General features: G+C 48.1%; 1 long non-coding RNA gene across 1 annotated transcript in view; it reads right to left on the bottom strand.

The window, feature by feature from the left end:
- Window positions 1–6,516, bottom strand: part of LOC115335607 — a 32,477-nt gene that overhangs the window by 17,033 nt on the left and 8,928 nt on the right. The window lies entirely within an intron of this gene.

Below are 6,516 nucleotides of genomic sequence, written 5' to 3' on the forward strand. Positions count from 1 at the left end.
TATTACTCAGATCATTAGCTATGCTACCTTTGCTCAATTTGGTGTCCCAGACATCTTTGATTAGAGCAGTTGTTACTTTATTGAATTAATGGCATGCTTTCCTCTTGAATGCTACTATACTGTCCTCATTCTTCCACCCTATTCTTCAGGTTTCCATAATCAAATTAAGATGCCACTAGCTGCTGTTTTGGAAGTCCCTTGAAGATCTGCATATCTATTCTTTGCAGCATCTTTGGGAGACGACTGATCCAATCCAGCCTGTCTCTCCTGTGTTTTGTCCCTAACGCGATCATTTGTACGTGTTCAAAATGAATACAGGATGGGGATGAAGCACTCCAGCATCTGAATGTCAGCAAGGCAATCATAGAAGCTGCAATTTTAATGATATGGAAGAAGTCTCTTGTTTAAAGCCTGATTCCTGATGGTCTATTACCCATGACAGCTTATGCTGGGACTATATTTGCTTCTGCTCTCACCTTCCCACGTTTCCTTGGATCATTTTTATTCCACAGCTTTCTTTAACTCATCTGCCCTGATTTCCAACTGTCCTTAGTTGGCTAAGAAATACAGAATTAACCCTTCTATAAACTATTTTGCTTTTTCAATGCTTTTGTCCCCTCCGTTCTTAAGCAGAGACTCACCTCTGCCAGACAAACGTGGCTTTTGGTAGCTCAGTCACTGAACTTATTGATTTATCTTCGTCTGCAACTCTCCCTCCAATTCCACCCTGGGTGTTGGAAACCAGCTGGGAATTACCCAAGTGTCTTTGCCTTGTTTTCCCTATGGAAACACCTTTCACTAGCTTTGTTGGTTGATGGGTTCTTATCTCCTAAACAAGTCGTTATAGCGATGTTTACTGCTTGGTGTCGTGTTAAGCGATGTTATAAATAAGCACTACTAGAGGTATTATTGTTCAAATCCAACAGGAGGAGTGTTATGTTGCTTATTCTGGCATTTGAATTGAACCATGACTAGCTGTAATCAGCTTCAATTGCATTGAGTTTTTAGCTTCTTGTATGACTTTGCATAAACCATTGAGATCACCAGTCTTCATCACAGTACTCCCTTTTCCCAGCTGGTGGGCTCTTCTCCCCAGGCAGCCCGGCATCCTCCTCCCTGCCCTGCTGGCTGTGCTCCTCCACTCCTGTGAGCATCCCCAACCCACTGCACGGGGCTGCCAACACGGAAATGTCAGTGCCTCCGTTTTGAGGGCTTCCTCGCCAGCGCCATAGCAGTGAGGGAGATGTCCAACTTGTCCTAACCGGTGCCAGGGATTTCATGCCTCCTTTGTTGGTAAGTTTTCCTTGAAACTCCAGTGAATTCAGAGGAAAAAGGAGCTTTGGGTTGCTGTAATTCCCAGCTCCTGAAGTTGAATGTTTGAAAGGACAGCAGTTGGACTAGATGGTCGTTGTTGGTCCCTTCCAACTGAACTATTCTATTCTATTCTATTCTATTCTATTCTGGAGAATGGACAAAGTCCTTTATAGTAATTGCGGCAGCACTCGGAGCTGGGAAATCCCCTCAGGTGTGAGGAGATGTCTGGCCCAAGTTTGGGAGCTGGGGTGGGAGGCTGATATTTTTATCATTACACAACCCATGGCCTGGTGTTGGTGAAGTTTCCTCTCTACAGCACCCATGTCATGCTGGAAAACTTAAGGCTGGAAATTAAATTGTTCCTGTGCTTCCATCCATGAGCAGAAACAACCCAGTTACCATTGTCAGCTGAAATTTGGAGTCCATGGCTGAGACCATGATGTAGAGGTATCTACAAAGACCCATAGCTTGATCTCCTATGCACCCTTCTTCTAATTCTGTCCTCCTACCTCCACTGGAAAGAGGCAAGTCTTCTGCCCCCTTCCAAACAGCCCTGAAGGTGCCTACACATAGTTTTTGTCCAAAAATGAAGACTGGCCTTTCAACTGCAGAAAGACTCACGTCGTTGCTGGTTCTCAAGGCCAAGCTGGTGACGAGTCATGTATCTCTGCTGGGGTAGCTATGGCTGGTGGCCTGGGGTTTCCAGTTCCTTAGTTTCTGGGATTAGATAGGTAATACTCCAAGGAGCTTTTCATTAGGAAGACTCCAGTTCAGGCACAATTTAGTAGTAGCTCCCCAAAGTTGGTACAACAATCCTAAGGTTGTTTTGTACCCATGGTAAATTTGTGATAGATGATCTCAATAGGTATTATTGCAAAAACATCAAAAACGCATGCCAAGTGAGGTGAACTGACATTGTTAGTATCATCTAAAGAGTGAGTGAGTGGTCTACAAGTACCAAGTTTCCTCCAGCCCCAGAAATAACCTCTTCAAGCACAACTGAATGGGATGGGTGGAGAAAATCAAGGGAAGTGGTGACATCTCTCTGTTAACCATACAGTACCTGCTTCAGAAGAATGGTAAGACAATAGCAGTACCCATGGCTGCGATTTCCTATCAGCACCAAATTCACCCAGGATGAAGAATTCAGTATGACAGAAAGGACAAGAGGGGAGAGGAGAAAAGGGGAAGACGATATCCATAGGAGAAGAAGAGGGAACAGCTACACTGTCTCGCCGTGTCCTCAACAGCTGGCCTGTTCCTTGGCCCTGAGCAGCAGCGAGCAGCTGGGGTGGCGCTGGGACTGCTGCGTCCTCTTTCCAGGTCTGCTGCACCTTCAGCTATGGTCTTGGACAAGTCCATTTGTCTTCCTCCCTCCACTGTTGAACCGTTACTGCTAATACGACCTTTTGGGACAGCTTTATGGCATCATTAATGTTTATGGAGAGCTTTGAGGTTCTTGGATTGGGAGGGCAAAGGGCTGTTATTTAGTGGGCATCTCTACGGAGCAGTGGAGGTGCCCACCACACAACGGCCCTTTGCCTCTCTTCCAAGACCATTTAGGACCCTTGGCCTTGCTGAGTTAATGTGTTGCTGGTCTTCGCCCCTGTTGCTGCTGCTTTTCCCCCCCTCTCTCTCGCTCTCACTCCCCCTTTCTCTCTCTTCCTCCTCCTCTCCCGGCTCCGTAGCAGTTTCCTCGGGAGTGTTCAGCTAGCTGACACATTTGCCACAGATGGATGGTGCACACAGAGACAGCTGTCACTCCCGATTTGTGGTCCACTGCGTGACAGCGGGACTGATGCCTTCTGAAAGGCCGTCTCGCGGAGCACATGCACTCTGACATTCTTCGAGATGAGCCCTACAGACACCTCTCAGTGGACCTCGGGAGAAGCTGGCAAGCTAACCCTTCCCGCTCCCCCTCCCCGAAGCAGCCTGCAGGCTGGAAGAAAGCAAGCACTCTGGTGTGCACACACACACACACACGGCCAACCTCCTTCGGTAGTTCTGTGCCACTACTGGTCTGCCAGGTCCCAGCCCGGCTGTTTGCTCCTGATGCTGGTGTATGAAGTGAGGCGGGCTGAGATTTGCAAGAGGGAAAGGTCACCAGCGATGCTGCTCTTTTCCCCTTTTCCGCCTTTTTAATTGCAGGAGGGAGGGATATGGGCTCCAGTTTCATTCTGTCAGAGCAGCTGCCTCCAGCCTCTTGAGTTCCTCTGTCACAGCAAAAGCTGATAGACTTTGCAGCAACAGCCCCTTCAGGCCTCTCTGTCTTCTCCATCACTTATGGTGGCCTCCATCACCGATGATGGTTTCCATCACCTATGATGGTTTCCATCACCTACGATCCACACAGCAATATGGCAATTCCCCCTCTTGGCAGGGGGGGTTCCCCCCACCTCTCCACCCCAGCACTGCACACTGCAGTGGGGCAGGCTGCCCTAGTGGGACTCTTGACATTTCTTATGGAGGTTCCTCTCACCAGCTTGAGACCAGCTGCAAAGGTAAGGCTGACTTAGGCAAGGCTGGCTCCTTTGAGAACAAAGCCCGCGGCCCTTAGCAAGGCTGAGGCTCAGGTCCCAACTACCCATACCTGTCTTATGCATTGCCATATACACACATGTAGACAGAGTATTCAACTCTGAGGCCTTTAACAAAACCCTTCTGGTGGGATTTTCAGTTGGACGGACAAAGCAAAACAGAGGAAACAGTCTTTAGCTCTGGGCAGAAGAACAAAATCTTCCAGATGCTAGACTCCATAGGAATGGGAACTGGTCCTGCCTTTGGTCCTCAGAGAAAAAACTTCCTTCCAAAAAACAGATACACACAGCTGTTAATTGTCCATCTGACTTGCGGAAGTTGGTGGTCAAGGGAATAGGTCTTCCCAAAAGGGAAACAGAAAGTTTGAACTAGATCTAGAGAATATCACCTGGGCCCCCTCTGGAACTGACCTGAGACTTCCCCATCTTGTTCAGCATCTGAGCCCTATTCCACGTTACACAAGAACCCGGTGGCTGCACAAAGTCATGCCAAAAGTCCTTCTAGTTAAGGTCCTTGGGTGGTGTTCAACAGTAGAAACCCAGGGGAGAAGACAAAAGCAGAGCAAACTTATGAGACCTCTCTTGGATACTCTCCAAACTTTCAACCAGTCATAGCCGAGGGACTTTATGAACTGGGCATGATTTCTCTGTAGTAACTCCTGGTGGAGTTCCCATCCCAGCAGTGCCTGGCTAGGTCTGCTCACTCATCCCCTTCCAAAGTCTTTATGAGGCATTCGTAAGATTTACAGAACTGCAAGGACATTAGTTACCCTGGTTGCTTTGATCCCTTGACTCCTGTTCCCAACCCCTCAGAGCAGGCTGAGTGTGTTGAAGAGGAGCCTGATCAGCAAGACACAGAGAAAGTGTGAGTTTGCACCAGGACTCAGCTTTCCTGGGTCCTTCAGCAACAGGAATGGTGTCTCCCATCAAGCTCATCATGAAGGCTGCGTAGTGGTTCAAAGCGGTCAGCAGGTTACAGGCACAGAGGGTTTGTGCTGCAGGTGTGTTGCCTTTGAGCTTTAAGGCTGAATGCAGCTCATTTATCCGGGCAAGGACACCTCTGGCTTAGTGGGAGGTCATGCCAAGCTGGCATCAGCATGAGATGAAGGCTTGTATTCAGATAAGATGGTGATCCTGGGAGGGAAGATGGGGCACTTACCCAGCGCAAAAGCTGGCAAAGCATCTCCGTGTGTGGCAAAATATTAAGAAAAGTATGGATCCAGCAAGAAACTCCATCATCATAACTGCAAGTTCAAGACTGCTGAAAGAGTCACTGACAACCTTAAGAGGCTGAAACGGACCAAGTGCAGTTGAAACTAAGGAGAAAAGAGCAGTGCCATTTCCCTCTTGATGAGAGCACCCCAGAAAGGCAAAGACGTACTGTCTCTGGAATAATTCACCTATACCTTTCCATCAAGCCATCTCTAAGTAGGGCTGTCTGACCCTAGAAGATGGGACCTCCCAGGCCAAAAGCTAGCAGCAGTGGCTGTGAGAAAGGGTCCTGAGAGGGGACTGTGCTCCTCTGATGGAGAGAAGGAACTATGGGCTCCTACAAAGTCTGAGGAGGTTCTGGTCTCAGCTGGTACCCTCAGCCTGGTCTGCCACACAGCAGTGAGTCCCTGGAGACTGGTGGTCCAGGGTCATATCCTTTACTCTGACACAGCTATTTTAAATGAGGTTGGGAAGACCAGACATTTTGGCCTTGCCATGGGTCCCTCTACAGTGGCATCACAAGGCTCCAGAACATGCAGGGACATGAGAAGCAATTATATTGTGAGAATGTGGCTCTCTGGGGAAATTATGGTCCATCTGGGCAAAGCATGGTCAGAGCAGGCACTGGCATCTCCAGGACTTTCCCTCTGAGATCCTCAGAAAGACGAGAACTGGTGAGGCTGGGCTGCCTAAGGAAGAGCTCTCTGAGCTTTAGCAGGATGGATGAATGAGCTCCAAGGTAGAAGACCTCAACTCAGTCCAGCTCTGATGAACCAAAGGCAGTAGACACAACCCCTGCTAGATGCCTTTGGCTCAGACAGACCCTTCTGTGCAGAGACGTTACCAGCCTGACCCTTGGCCCTTCAGCTCCTAAGATGGTTATAAGGAAATCTTTGCTCACGACCTCATGGGGCTCAGTTCCAGATGCTGTGTAATTAGATGGTCCTATTAGATGCCACCTCAAAGTCAAATTCCCCATGTTTGTGTCAGCTGGAGAATGGAGAGTCCCTCTCCCACATTCAGCTGTGAGCACACCCAAGGTTCCAGCATTGTTTCAATTAAGTAGTGTAGCACAATGCTATTTTTTTTCCCAAATATTTTTGAAGGAGGTAGAAATGCAGGTCAGAAGAAGATACAGGTTTGCGGGCAGGGTCTCAGAAGTTGTGACCACATTGTCAGCCCAGCCAGTCCAGGCTGGGATGTTTTGGGAAGGGAGCAAAACAAGTTTTTCATAAAAAATTCTTAGTTTTTGAACCTTAACAAAATACAAATAAAAAGAAAAACATTTGGAAAAGGAAACACCGTATTCATAAGAAAAACAGGAACCCGTAATTATGGGAAGAGAAACGATTCACCTGTGCTGTACATGACCAAGTCCACCAGAAGACAGCATGCTCCAGGGAAGACTCTGGGTTTTGGAGGGACACCATTACCTTGGTGTCCCCTTTCTGAG

Source organism: Aquila chrysaetos, chromosome 25 (assembly GCF_900496995.4).
Source record: "Aquila chrysaetos chrysaetos chromosome 25, bAquChr1.4, whole genome shotgun sequence".
NCBI classification, from domain to species: Eukaryota; Metazoa; Chordata; class Aves; order Accipitriformes; family Accipitridae; genus Aquila; species Aquila chrysaetos.